The sequence below is a fragment of the Poecile atricapillus genome, chromosome 1 (genome assembly GCF_030490865.1).
Source record: "Poecile atricapillus isolate bPoeAtr1 chromosome 1, bPoeAtr1.hap1, whole genome shotgun sequence".
Taxonomy (NCBI): domain Eukaryota; kingdom Metazoa; phylum Chordata; class Aves; order Passeriformes; family Paridae; genus Poecile; species Poecile atricapillus.
The window spans coordinates 87,057,316-87,071,974 of record NC_081249.1 but is presented as its reverse complement, the minus strand read 5'-3'; the positions used below and the strand labels follow the sequence as shown (position 1 = coordinate 87,071,974).

The following is a 14,659-nucleotide window of genomic DNA, read 5'->3' as shown; positions in this document are numbered from 1 at the left end:
ATTAAGTTTAAAAAAAAAATATAATAGACCTTCCGATTCACTCCATTTTGTGAACGGTGCACAAGTAGGCTATAAATCTGTATTTTGAATTTAGTAAATGAACAGCACTGACTGTGCAGGCATTTTTTGGTACGAATGAAGCATAAAGTCTCGTGAGAACTATAAAGTCACCCAAACCCCCATGCTGGAAGTGCATCAGGATTCGATTCCAAAGGCAATTATGTCCTAGCTTTGTTTGAAACTGACAAATGGTATAGTTTACAAAACCTGACCTGCTTATTTAAACTTATCAACAGATGGCATTATAGCCAAAGTCTGAAATATGTTCATGTCAAGGGAGGCAGCATCTTTATGGGCATAACAGGCTAGGATTGAGCATAGCTAGGGCCTTGCCAGATTTTAATAAGACCAACTAATCAAATGTTTTTGTTATCTGCTCTATAAACATACAGGAAAGAAAAAAACATTAAGAAATACTACACAAACATTGCAGACATCCCTTAGACAGTCTGAAAATATGTGTTCAAAGTTAGGACCAGTTTGTTTATTTATGATGCTGTGTAAGGTAAAGTGGGGAATATGTAACACCTGTCAAAAAAAAAAGCAAATGATACTGAGAATACTGGTATACATAAAATACTTTTGAGCTGGAAATTATTTCCTTTGTAATAAGACTACTAGAAAAGATTTATTCTAATAATAAGCCAAATGTCCCATGACAACCCTCCCAATAACAGATTTGGAGTAAAAAGTAAACCAAGCACTTTGAAGAAGTGCAATGAAAATCCATCACCACAGCAGAAGTGTCTCTGCAGCATCCCTCCACCCTCAGTACCACTATGCAATATTTCACCGTTGGAAGTAGGAGCTGTAATTCCAAGCATATGCCAAGGCAGGAGAGAAATCTTTGACATTTGCTTTAAGAATATTAACGGAACAATTACTCTTACACTGAGAAAGGTATAGGGAGCTGGTTTCAGAATAAGTCAAATTTATGAGCACATAGCTGAAATGAAATTTTCCCTTGGAAACTGGGAAGTCTGTGGTAGAGAAACAGTATATAAGAGCAGGTATTTCCCCTAGCCCTATGAGAGCCCCCAAGCTGAAGGATTTCAATTTTACCTGCCTATCAGAATCACATCCAGTAATGAACCTGCAGCACATGATATGCAAACACTGATTTAATACCCAGATTGTCTCTGAAATTAGAGACAACATCAGAAGTAGATCAGCATGCAGACTATCTTGCTCAGAAGATCTGCACACCATTGCAAAGGCACATACAGAAATCCAGGTTAAAATAATGTGACATGTTTACAAACAAAAACTGTGCTCTTATTTACATTAAAAAATGGGTCTCTCAGTGAAAAACTACCATTAGCCTTGCATTTTAATGACAGCAATAGTGAAAAGCTTCTATGGTAGAGAAAGGAACGACAGCCACGTATAGGGAAAATTAAAATCTGACTGCAAGTGGTCAGAACTTGTTCACCATAGGCTGAACCACTGAAAACAGATTAGTCAATTTGAACTCTGCAATAGTTGCTGAAACAAACCACAACCCACTTGTGGAAACGGGTATCAAGAAGTAGCAAGAACTCTGTTCTGAATTCATAGGAAAAAAGGAAATCTGTATCAAGTGGAGATTAGTTGAATACCACGTGCCTGAAATGTACATAGAGCACATGCTCCCAGGGTTGAGATTACCAGAGCACTGCAGAGAAGTCTGTTCAAGAGGAGTCTGAGAGCAAAGCACAGCTGGAATTGAAGCTGGAGAATGATCAGAAGAATCAAGTAATATTGCGTGAGGCTCATAAATTAAGTCGCAACCACTGTTTTAACATAATTCCTTTTTACTACTCTGTTAGCTGTTACTCTCACACTGACAGTGCTCTCTTCCAGTAGACAAAACACCTGACAATCCCTGGCCTGACTCACAACTCGATCAGTACCACGCTTGAAGGTCAAGAGGATTCAGAACCACGCTGCCACAGAATACACACCCATTAATGGTTTCTCCTTGCTTAAAACACTAGTACTGCTGCTTGGCTTTCTGCATCCTACTCACAAAATGCTCCATTTTGTGTATCATCCTGAAACTAAATCTTCTGTTCTTCTCCTTACAAACACTGAAAGAAGTCTCTTTCTTCCACACATATGCTTGCCGGAGTTGTCACCTTGCAGCTGCAAGTAAATATTATTCTGCTCTAACCTTGGAACATTCCAGTCTCCAAGTTGTTGTGTCTTTGCTTATGACAATCTTTATTTCTTTTGCAATCATCCTTCTTTACAAAAGGAGCCAGGCAGAGTGGAGTACATACAGTAAGACAACTACATTTGAGTATCAGTTAGACCTTTGAATAATTTTCAAAAATGCAAATAATGGCTATTTGCATATTTGAAAACAGCTAATTGTAAATACGCAATTAACAGCAGGAGTGAATGAGGCCTCTTCCAACCTTAATGATTCTAGGGTTCTATGAAATAAGTACTTTCCAGTATGTCTGGCCTCTATTGGCTGGCGATATTCCTCTGTGTATCAAGGTATGAGTCAGCTGAGGAAGAATGTGAAGAGATGTTCATGCAAAAAATGGAAAAGCACAATGTCATGCTTATGCTGCTGGCAGAGCAAAGGACAATGCAGTAAGGGACAGCGATAGGGGAGAAACAGAAATGTGAAGGCCCCTTAGAGTGAGCACAAGAAGCTGGAACCTTATGTGGTGGATGATAGCCAAAGCACAGGCTTGTCAAGGAGGAGATGGCAATGTGTCGAGAAAACATGCCAGAAGGACAGCTTCAGCAATCGTGTTGCTAACAAGATGAGAAGGCCAGCAAGAACAGCTCGCAGTAACAGAGATGGTAAATGAAGGAGGAAGCTTAAGGGATTACCCAAAGAGACTCAAAGAAGCAGCAAGATTCAGGCCACAAACAGAAAGATGAGTCCTTCACTATGTACAGAGCAAGAACACGTTATAGGCCAAACTGTAGAAGCCTGCAGCAGAGGAAAGCAGGAAACAAAGGTAGATGTCAAAGGAGCTTTCTCAAGTTCCATATTGACCTCAGGGGTCTTAACCTCGTGGCAATTAATTTAAAAAAATTGTCAAAGTAGTATGCAAAGTTGCATAATTTAATATCCCTACCATTAAGGAGGTAAAGAAAAGCAGAGAGGATACTAGAAGTGGGTTATTGTGTACAACTTATGAAAAAAAAAAAAAGAAAAAAGGAGGGAGGTAAATAGCTTAGTGCAGAGGCTACTGAATGAATGACTAGAATAGTTAGGAGGGAAACCAGGAAAATACTGTCACAAAAGTCAAGGGAGGACAAGATTTCAAGACTGGGCATGATCAAGTGTCAAAAACAGCAGGGAGGCCAAGAAGGATGAAGATGGAATAGAGACCCGGAGACTTGGCCAAGAAAAGGTCATTAGAGATCTCAGAAGAAGCTTCAAGGGAGAGAGAATATCTCTACTGAAGTCAACTTACTAAACAGTTCTAGACTGCACACAATCAAACAAAACCTTTCAATTTTGGAAATTCAATGAAGCAAAATTCATTCACTGGTCCTTCAATGAAGCAAAAATGCATTGGGGCTTTCAGTGTTTCCTAATGCCACAAAAACCGGCATATAGAGGTTTTGAGTTCAATATCACATTGTAATTAAGGCAATCAGCAGCAAGAGCAGACAGACAGTGTAAAGTGGTTTTCATCCTTATACTTTGGAACCCTTATAAAGGATCAATAACCTATTCCAGGATAAATGGGAAGCCATGCATGGAGAAACATGCAGCCCAAGGTCAGCCAGCAAAGGAATAGCAGAACCATGCAGAGAACATTGCTCTCCCAAAACCCACACCAGTTTTCTACATTCAAACCTTGTCTGCTTTTTTCAGGTAGAGATAAAAAGAATTTCAGATATTTTAGCAGATTGTTTATTTTTCTCTGCAAGTTCCTGATGGGAAGGGAGAATTTGTCTGGGTTTTAGTTAACAATAGGTTTTTTTAGGGGCAACTGAGAATTCAGAAACTTTGCTCTTTTAATTTGTGACCACAAAGTGTTCAGATTCTTTCCCAATTATTCAGATTTGAACTTTTAACAGTAATTACATATTTCTGCTATAATCAACCGCAGTCTTTATAGTGCAGAGAGCATAAACAAAATTTGAATTGCTAATGGTAAAAAACAAAAAAGCAAATATTTTTTTCCTCGAGGTATAAAAGCTCTCACTCATCATCTCACCCTGTCCCTCATTACTCAGTCTCTCTTATACATAAAAAAGGCCAAAAAAAGAAACACATATTCCCTTAGTTCTTGATTTCACATCAAATAAACTGACCAGCTCAGAAAGATGAGGAATGTGGTACTGGGCCTTGCACAAAATGCTCAGCTCAGCTCTGGAAACCAAGATCCTCAAGTGCTAGAGGGAACCAGAGAATGTAATGGAAGGGTTTTTTATTCTAACTAACTAAAATCTAGCTATTCCTGAGGAAGGAGAGGTGCCAGAAGAGAAGAAAGGGTGGAACAATGAATTGAGTTGGACTATGGAGACCAAGTACCATTCCTCAGCCAAGCAGAACTGGGTATTTTCAGTGATAAAGAAGTTTCTTGAGACAAAAAATTATATTGTCCACAGGCATATAATCTAATGAAAGGCAAACCAGGAACAGGTCAAAATGCAGGTGTGGAAGTAAGACCTGTGAAATGCAGTAAAAGACTGCTGCCAGTGAAGAATCCTAGTGAGGAGATGAGGGGTGCTTGCTTGATGAAGAGAAAAGCAGCATTTTCAGCTTCTAGGAACACAGGACAGAATGCCAAAGGGACCACAAGAGAAAAGAGATGCAAAGAGCAGGAACAAATGAGAGGAGGGGGGGGTGCAGGAGGAAATGGGAGTCAAGAAGTAGGCATGCTGGAAACATGCTGGGCCTTAAAGGTGCAGAAGAGGAATGTGAGTAGTACATGATGCTACAGAGCCCAGGGATTCAGGAAAGGTCAGGAAATACCAAAATCTCTGCTGTCTACCTTTAAATCTGTGCTGCCTACCTAAGTATCAGGTTCATAACAGGAAGACTGGGCAGGTCAAAGACAGATGGATAAAACAACAATCTAGTCCAAATCCTGGCAAAGCACCACAGAATACATTAAACTGGTCTTAAAAGTTGGCTGTGAAATCTCCAAATTTTGAAACATTCACAGTATTTTGCATTTGCACTTCAAACTTAAGATGAAAATTTGCAATTAATTAATTGTGAAAACATACTGCAGGCATGCTTGCTCTCTCTCAGTAATACACATACACAGATGGCCTTTAGAAGTGAAAAACATGAGTACAGGGCAGAAATATGTTATAGATTTTTACGTTCATCATATATCCCTTAGAAGGAAGAAGGAAACAAAACTAGCAGAACAGACAGCAAGTAGCAATACTGCCTGCTACAAAGACAATAAGCATTTGGAGGCTGAACACATCAGCTGGATATTCTTGCTAAAATCACATGTGCAACTGCCAAAAATACAGCATTAAAATTAAAGGCTTTTCTTTAGGCTTCAGAGTTAATACAACTGGAGAGTTCAAGCATGATAGCTAGGCTATCACATTAGGCTGCCCATTAATCTAGGGACTACTCATCTTCTCTAAGATGCCTCCCAGACCAAAAACAGTTTCCTTCAAAGTTTCAGTTCTGAAGCATCACTTAGAAACAGATTCTGCAAATGGAGTACTACAAAACATAGAAGGTTCTGTGTGAAAATCACTGGTTACTATTCTACCCAAGGTTGGGAGAGTCACGTGGAAAAATCAATCCAGAAGCATTTTTCATCTTTTGGTTGCTAATGACCAAGATCCAATTCCTGTCTGACAGCTGTGTAAAATGAGATAATCAGCTCAGTCCTCCTCTTGAGGGACAGCTGTCCATATCACAGTTGCCATTAACCACACCTCCTTTCTGACATTTGAAGTAAAGAGCCAAATATCCAAATTGGGATGCAGACTGAATCTCCCACTATATGAAGGTCAGCTGAAGTTTAGAAGAAGAGGTAGTAAACCTGTAACTCTGTGATAAGAATAAACTTCAGAGACACCAACATTCAGCTGTATTTTTAGAGGGGAAAAAAAATCCAAAAACAACAACAAAAAACCCAAACCAGATGGACTACAGTAGTCACAACCCTCTCTCAGACTGAAAAATTAGATCTCAACTCCTCAAACTGTTTCATTCTTACATTCCAACCTTTTGGACTACTTATTCTATCCTAGAAACTTGCCTACAAAACCACAAGAAGTTATAGATAAGACCCAAGAAGTTATAGAGCACATACTTATGAAATGATCTTTCAGTAACATAATCCTTTTCCCATAACTCTTTAGACCGTCTCATTTCATTTTGCTTAAGGGCTTGACCTGAGAAATGCCACACTGTCAGTTCTCGATGGGAGCTGAGTGCCCATAGGACAGGACCAGACTGCTTCAACTTAAAAAGTCAACTTTTGGAAGGATGAATGTCCAAATTTAAATTTATGAACCCATAAAAGCACAACTAAGTGTCTTTTTTCTCAAATGTAGAAGACTTCATTGCTTCTGTTGAAGCAAACTCTACATTCTTCGGCATTTACAAGAATTAGGCGATTTACTTAGTTACATTAATGTGGCTTTTAAAGTCTAATTTTAGGTGGTCAGGTATAACATTCTTAATGTAAACCCTTATAGACATAACACTTGCATTTAAACATGTCTATAAAGTACCCTGCACTTTCATAAAGATAAATAATACTCTCCCTTTTTCTTGTATAGATACTTTTGTATAAAATAAATGGTGCAGAGCAGCTGCAGTATTCCACCTCAGAGAAAGCTGCATTTTCACCTGTGATAAACATTTGATGTGAATACCATGATCACACTGAAGAGCTGTGCTCTCAAAAAATTATTCCCTAAAATTTATGAGCATGTCCCAGCTTTTGTATAGCTGTGTGATTATGAGATCTTTAGAGTAGAGATTGTCTTAATTTGGTGTCCAAGTCAGTACTGAATGCCTTGTCAGCAATTAACAAATAAATAACAATTAGTCTATAGCACACCACTTCCATGTCTGTAATGAACATTTAAATCTCAGGCAGCAAATACAGAATCTTTATCATTAATGGAAGAAAAAAGAAATCTTTCATATGCAGAAAGGTAATTGTTGTGGAAGAGCAGAATTTTGTTAAGGCTGGTATATCAATTCTGTAAAGTGCCCTGGCATCCATCAGAGGCAAAAACACTTGAAAAATGTCAAGTCATTACTGTGAGGAAGGGGGCAGCGTGAGGTAAATTAACCTCAAGAGCATGAAAAGTCAGTTTATCCCCTTGAATGTACAAAGGCCAAAATGCCTCAGTTATCTCTTCCCTTGTGCTAGATAACACAGCTCTACTCAAAACAGGCTGATTGCATAACTATAGGGCAACAGGTAGGAGGGCATCTAACAGTACCCCCAGAACATATGTATGCTTGGTGGTTCAGCCTTCCCTTACAAAGAGCCACCTTCTGAAGCTATGGATAACTGACAAAATTCCCTGCCAAAATGGGGAATCACTTTGGCATCTTTTGTCTGATCCTGCAAGCACATTACACCAAGGAGTACCTTCTTCAGGGACTCCCTGTTTAACCACTGCTCTCCAAAAGGGCCCCCTGTCCTGGCCCTTTGATGTTGGATTTCCTCCCTGCTATCTCATTAAAACAGTAATACCACAGGTGAGATATCCAAGATTCTTCTGCTACTGGAATCTGCTTTGGCTTTGAGACAAAGTCTCCCTCTGACTTGATTTCTCAGGAAATCACTACGTTGGTGTCAGAATACTCATTTGTGGCTGGGAATTAACTACCTCATTTACAAAAAGCAGCAGCTTGGCTCATGCAGCACCAGCACTAGGATTCACATTCCTAGCCCCTGAACGCAGCATAAAACACAGATGAAGACTGGTGGCAATCGAACAGCTTCTTTTGGCTTTCAGAGCAGGTTCCACCAGCACTGTCACAGCTTTCATTCCCAGGCCCCTGAGCACCACAGGACCCACTCTCAAGGGCGCTCTTTCCAGAATCTATCTCACAGTCCCTAAGGTACATTAGGATATGCATCTCAGATATTTGCATGGGGATCTGCAGGTTCAGACCCCAAGCACAGCAAGGTCTGCACTGCACAATGATTTTATTTCCACAGTTACAAGCATAGTAGGACACACATGGAGAACTGACACTCCACCCCACAGGTGCATCCTTGGACACTGGCACTACAAATCACTGCTCCTGTCTCCTCAAAGCTTTTTTTGGCCACTATTATCATTTTCAATGACCCCTAAATGACAGAAATTAATTCACACTGGTGATGATTAAGGCTGAGTCTAGGATAAATAAACCAGGGAAAGAAAGTAGAAGGGAAAGGGCAGAGAGGCTTTTTAAAATTAAATAGGGCTAAGGTCTCCCATAAGCTAAATAGTGAGGGAAAGAATCAGGTCAATTCTGTATAGCATATAAGGGAGCTAAATGACTGAGACTGAGAAAGACACAGAAAAAGAAGGTGGGGAGAGGTTCAGAAACAGAAAGAGATAAAAGATTAAAAGCAAGCAGATACGGTGAGAGAAGAAGAGACACAGAAAACAAGGACAGAAGGCGAGAGGACAGCTAGGAATAGAGGGGTGATATAATGTGGTCACTCACTCTGTCTGGAAGATTTTCTGGAGGGAGGTGGATTATCTTCAGTGCTGGTTGCTGGGGTGCTGCCCTTCACACTCCTTCTCTGAGACCCATACTCAGACCGTTGCTGTCAGCTATTCCAAGGGCTTCTTCAAAAAATATTTCAAGGGCGAAAGGATTGTGGATGAAATCAGGATCTTGAGTACTAAAACTGCTGTTTTTATCCCGGGATGGAGATCCTCTCTCCCTTTTGGCAGCTAACTACTAAAGGGGTGTTCCCCTGGGAAACAGCCTTTTCACTGATGGTCAGATTATTTCATATTCAATCAGATTTCAATCAATTTCCCCAATCTGTCTACCTAGAAATCTCTTTTCTCTTGGTACACCTTGACTGTAATGGGAGGGGGGGAATCGGGAACCTCTTTCTCTAAAACAATTCTTGCTATCTCTGTGGATATTATCAGTGAAATCTGCCTTCTCCTCTCCCTGTAACTAGGAGGTGTGTCTTCTCTCCTTGCACGGGGTATTTGAAGAAAACCCTCTTGGGATTAGGGGATGAGGGATCTTCCTTGGGATGAAGGAGGATGAGATCAGTACTGGAAATTACCTTTATCTCCAGTTAACAGCAACTGGAAAAAGAAAGAATAGCTAAATCTCTCTCTGCTTTCTCTCCCTTGTTTTGCTCTATCGCCTGCTAAGCAGATGTAAATAATTAAAATTACTAGGTAAGTATCTGGAGCTCCTGCTTACTTCTGTCTTGGGAACTGCCTCTCCTGGACATAGAAGATTTCTTCTGTAAAGACTCCCGCTACTACCTGGTATGGAGAAGGGCTGTCTGCTCTGCTCGAGGGAAGACTTTCCTCAGCAACAGGAAAGAGTAGGCAGTAAAGGTTATTCTCACAATCCTCAGAAACTGGGGTCCGAGGACACCTCTCCCCTTAACAAGTATCGAGGGAGCTCCAGAAAGCTCTGTTCCACAGCGAGGAAGAGCAGACCTGCTTCTAGTTACTAGGGCTGGGTGCCGGGGGCCTCCACACACCCTTGGCTCGTTAGTAGGGAAGGGGGCAAGTGTTAAGCTCCCTCACCAGCTGCGGGGAAGGGGCCTGGCAGGGGGGGCCGCCGGGGTGTCCCCACACCGGGCGTGCGGCTGCCTAGCGGGGCTGCGGACGGGGCGGGGGGCGGCGGGCAGGGTCTCTCCCCCACCCCAGCAGGCTACGGGGGTGTCCCCCCACCCCGGCCGCTGTCCCTGGCTTCCCCCCAGGCCCCAGCTCCTCCTGCCCGGGCTCGGCTACCACGGGAGGCCGCGGCGGCTCACGGGCCTGCGCGGGGCTGCGCGGCGCCTCCGCCGCCTTCCGCCGGGCCGCGACTTCGTCCCCGGGGGGCTCCCCAGGCTCCGGTGCGGGGGGCCCGGCCCGGGCGGCGCTGACTCTCTCCAGGCCCCGCCGCTCCCGCGGCTGCTGCTCCGGGCTGCGGCTCCACTGCAGGCCCCGGCTCCTCCCCGGCCGCCGCTCCGCCTCCCCCGGCTCCCCCCGGCCGCGGCCGCCCCCGCCTCCCCGGGTTAAGGAGGCGCCGGGCCGAGGGACCTGCGGCTGCTCGCCCGCTCTGCCAGGCAGAGGGGAGGAGCTGCCCTGCTGCCGGGATCGGCCGAGGCCACCCTCGGCACTGGGGCTCGCTTCACCGCACAGGTGGCCGTGGGGCCCTCGCCCCAGGCCGCTGCCAGCAGCCGCCTTTCGCCGCTCCAAGCGGGGGGCAGAGGCTGCGGGGTCAGCCCTGCGACACGGGGGCTCACAAGCGGCCACCATGGGTCGGGGTGTGCGCCCTGGGTGACCCGCGCTGCTCACACCGGACATGCGGTGGTGGTGGCCTGCTTCAGCCCCGCGTGCTCCGAGTCAGCTCTCATCCCAAAACAACGCAGATCTCCGACCCTAGTAATCTACCCTCAAGCCTTGTGTGTGTCCACAACCTATTGCCGAGACATCACCAGATCTTAAAAGGTGTTTCTACCACAGCCCTGCTGAAAGTCTCATTGCTATCTCTCCTGTGTGTTACAGCCAGCTAGAACCATATAAGAAACTCCATTTAATTCACATCATTAATGCGTATAAATAGCGAAAGTGGCGGTCCTAAGAAGATGCAATGAGGCTTTTCTCAGTGGTGCCAACCAGTAGGATGAAGAGGCAGAAGCTGATTTACAAGAAGTTCCACATGAACATGGGAAAGAACTTTACTGTGCAGGTAAACTGTACTGTACAGACTGTCAACTGGAAAAGGCTGCCCAGAGTGGTTGTGGAGTCTCTCTCATGCAAGCTACTCAAGAACCATCTTGACACAATGCTGCACAATGTGCTCTGGGATGACCCTGCTAAAACAAGGAGGCTGGACCAGATGACCCACTGTGCTCCCTTCCAACCTAACTCATTCTGTGACTCTCACTGTGCTATTCCACCTTCACCCAGCTGGCCAAAAACTTGGGAGTCTCCTGTTGATGTGTCTCAGGGATGCAGACCAGGACAGCAGTCCATTATAACATGAATGGGGACTGTGCAAAAAGCATGCTAAATAAGAGCCAATACTCTAAAATGCATGCGTGAGGAGGAGCAGGTGCTGCCTGGTGTCCCATACACCTGTGGCCAGTGTCATAGGCAGATCATTTTGATGTGTCAATCTGAAAAGCACAACTGAAACAGCCCCCCCTGGGGCCCCTATCCCAGTTATCTGAAAGTCGCCCTGTATTTGATTATCTCATCTTTTTGTGTGTGGTTTCACATCTGCATCCTTCCAAATGGTAGCACTGCTGGTAAGGCTTGAATTAGAGGACAGCACACATACTGGGAGGAAATGGCATTTTCTGAGAAAATATTTCTTTTTTCTTTCTAGAAACTGTAATATGGAAATTGAGATAGTAAAGGGGGTGTTTTATGACTTGCTGCTTTTGCAATGACTCCTTGCATTCCTTCAACAGGTCAAAACCTGTGCCATAGTTCCACACCTTCATTTCAGGAAGTCAGTCATCATCCTCCATCCTCTCAAGAGTCTCTGTGTCCTCCTTCTCCCACACTATCCTTTTCTTCTGCACCTATGCCAGCAGGTCTAGTCACAACTTTCCTTCCTATGCTACTACCTGTTCTATCAAGAAGGGTTTCCTGCCTTTTTCCCCATACTATTCACATTATCTCACTACAGATCCCCATTATGTTCTTGATCATTTCCAAGGGCCAAGAACCATCTCTTTCCCTCCAACCTCCACAACAGAGCTCTGTCCTAGTCAGTCTTTTCTCCCAGCCTCACTCAAGTCTTGCATAAACAGCTTAGCTTCAGTTCCCTTGTTCTTCTGCCTCTCTTTTTACTTCTGTTTGGGCTAGGTGGTCTTTGGGTATGTCTGCTACTCCTAGTCCAAGTTCTCCAGTCCCCATCTAGCTAGGGTTTGTGTCCATACAGTGCTAAGACTTCTCTTTACTGAGAGACAAGGCAGGAAGATCATTGTGCTGGGAGGCAGACGGGTGGTATCTGCAAGTTGTTTGATCTGTAGCCAACTGCAGAGGTGTTAAAAAGCTGTGGTTGGACTCGACGTGTGCCAGGCATCCGATGTGTGTTCCCTACTTATTTTTCCTTTTGGTTTTCAGGATCCTCTCCCCGAATGAATACCTGAAGTACTGCCGGCTTTTTATAGACAATTAAAAGGTATGCTATAACTAACTTGTTCCACTGCTTTTAAGAATGTAAATGCAAAAATTAACATCCAACACAAAAGTGCCCTAGAGAGGCAGGGCAAAGGATGAGCGTGGCAGAAATGCACAGAGATAAATGCATTGTGATCCGTCATCGTATTCAGCATTCGGAGAACAAAGACACATCCCAAAGCCTTTCAAAGCTAAGCAGAAGACAGAGGAGAGCAGATGGAGACACAGGGAAAAAGAGTAAACTACTCACCACATAGCTTATTTTCACATTACATTCAATGTATTTTATCCTTCTCCCATTTTTTGCAATATACCACAGGCTTTGCGCATGACTGAATTGTTAATATTTGTCTAAGGAGATCTATAAATTTTGACAGATGGGTAGCGGGCAGTTGGGGTTTCTCGCATCCAGGAAGGTGTAGGAGGTGGCTTTGGTTTTTGGCAGTTGGGACACTGAAAGTCTCAGTATTTGGGGAGGAATTCTCTTCCGCATCCTGGCTGAAGGACTGTTCCTTCCATTTGCAACTAGTAATAAACAGGCATCTCAGCAATCCTTTGTACCATGCAGGTATCCTAACATGTTTTTCTCCCTGGGCAGGGTTTGGTGTTTGGCTTGGGCTTTTTTAATAAACCTCTTCTTAGCCAGGAAAATCTTTATGTACTTGCACACAAGTACAAGAATGATTGAGGGAGCAGGAGTTGTTCAGCCTGTAGAAGAGGCTCAGAGGTAACCCTCTCACTCTACAACCACCTGAAAGGAGGGGCTAGTCAGGTGGGGATTGGCCTCTTCTCCCAGGTAACAAGTGACAGGACAGCACATATCCTCAGGCTGTGTCAGGGGAGGTTTTAGGCTGGACAATTTCTTCACAGAAAACGGTGATTAGACTTTGGAATGGGCTGTCCAGGGAGGTGGTGCAGCCAATGACCCTGGAAGTGTTTAAGGAAAGACTGGATGTGGCACTCAGTGCCACGGTCTAGTTGCTATGGTAGTGTTCAGTCAAAGCTCCGACTCAATAACCTCAGAGGCCTTTTGCCACCTCACAGATTCAGTGATTCTGTGGATATGTATGTAAAAGTTTACTGCTTACTCACGTTGTGTATCTTGAATAACTTCTTGGTACGCTCTATGTAAAGGACATACCTATGCATGTAAAGATGCATGTTAATACAATCAAGAAGCCAAGACTGGTAGTTTAAAACTCAGAGCTTCAATTACACTTCTAGGATCCTAGCTACAAGAAAGCCAGTGTACCTGATATCTCCACCAGTGCCAACCGCACCTGTCGGGAGCTCCAAGTTTCAAAGGTTGGACAATCGTCGAGAGACGTGTTTGCTGGCCCAGCCTCGGATACACGGGAAGGCACACACTATCTCCAGCCGCCGCTCCCCGTCTCTGCAGCAGGAATCCGCATGTGACAGGTTCTTATCTCCCGGTACAAACCTCCACCCGGCTCCCTCACCCTGACGGCAAAGCGGGAATTCTCCAGTAGCCGCCCCCGCACGCCGCCCTCACACCAGGCAGCTTCCGCCGCGGCCCCTCCTCCGCCCCACCGGGGACACCCCCGGCTATCCCGGTCCCGCTCCCGTCGCGCTCTCGGGCCACCTTAAGAGCGCGCAGAGCCCCCGCACGCAGCGGCCGGGCGGCTCCTCCCCGCCCCGTGTCGCATCCAGCCAGGGAACGTGTGGCGGGCGGCGGGGCTGCCCGGGGCCAGGGGCGGCCGCAGCCCCTCACGGTGGGGGCGGGGAAGGAGAGGCGTCTATCCCCGGTGCAGGAACGCGGCCGGCGGCGGCGGCAGCGGCGACTCCGCCCGGGCGGGGGCGTCCGGCCAGGCCCTCCCTGGCTGCCCCCGGCCCGCGAGCGCCGCATTGCGCGTCGGCCATTGGCGGGCGGGGGCGGGGCTAGCGACCTCATTTGCTTTCGCACCCGTCCGTCAAGAAGGAGCTGGCGACGGAGGCGAACTTGCCCCCCCGATTGGCCGTGAGGCCCGTGAGGAGGCGGGGCCAGGCGGGCAAGGGAGGAGCCGCTGCCATTGGTCAGCGCCGCGCGCGTCAGTCACATGAGTCACAAAGGGCCGCGCGGGCCGCAGCCGAGGGCCGCTGGTCGCGGCGTGCGCGCGGGGGCCGCTTCCTGCGCGGGGCTCGGCGGCTTCCGGCCGGCCCGCCCCGCGGCCTCGGGCGGTGGCGCCCCCTCCCGCCTCCGCTCGGCGCATGCGTTTTGCGTGACGTCAGGGCGGGGGCGGGGCCCCCGTGTCTGGGGCACGCGGGGAGCGGCGCCCGCAAAATGGCAGCGGGGGGTCCATGTTGTGTGTGAGGGCAGCGC

At 45.9% G+C, this 14,659-nt stretch overlaps 1 protein-coding gene across 8 annotated transcripts in view; it reads right to left on the bottom strand.

Annotated features, from left to right (window-relative positions):
* The window catches only part of FOXJ2 (forkhead box J2), a 31,268-nt gene extending 17,056 nt beyond the window's left edge, over positions 1-14,212 (bottom strand). For 3 of the 8 annotated variants that reach the window (XM_058840834.1, XM_058840901.1, XM_058840883.1), the window contains exon 1: positions 8,684-9,738. The gene's annotated coding sequence lies outside the window, so the exon portion shown is untranslated. The other 5 variants (XM_058840862.1, XM_058840852.1, XM_058840843.1 and 2 more) reach the window with 5 other exon arrangements.
* Between the last annotated feature and the right edge of the window lie 447 nt (positions 14,213-14,659).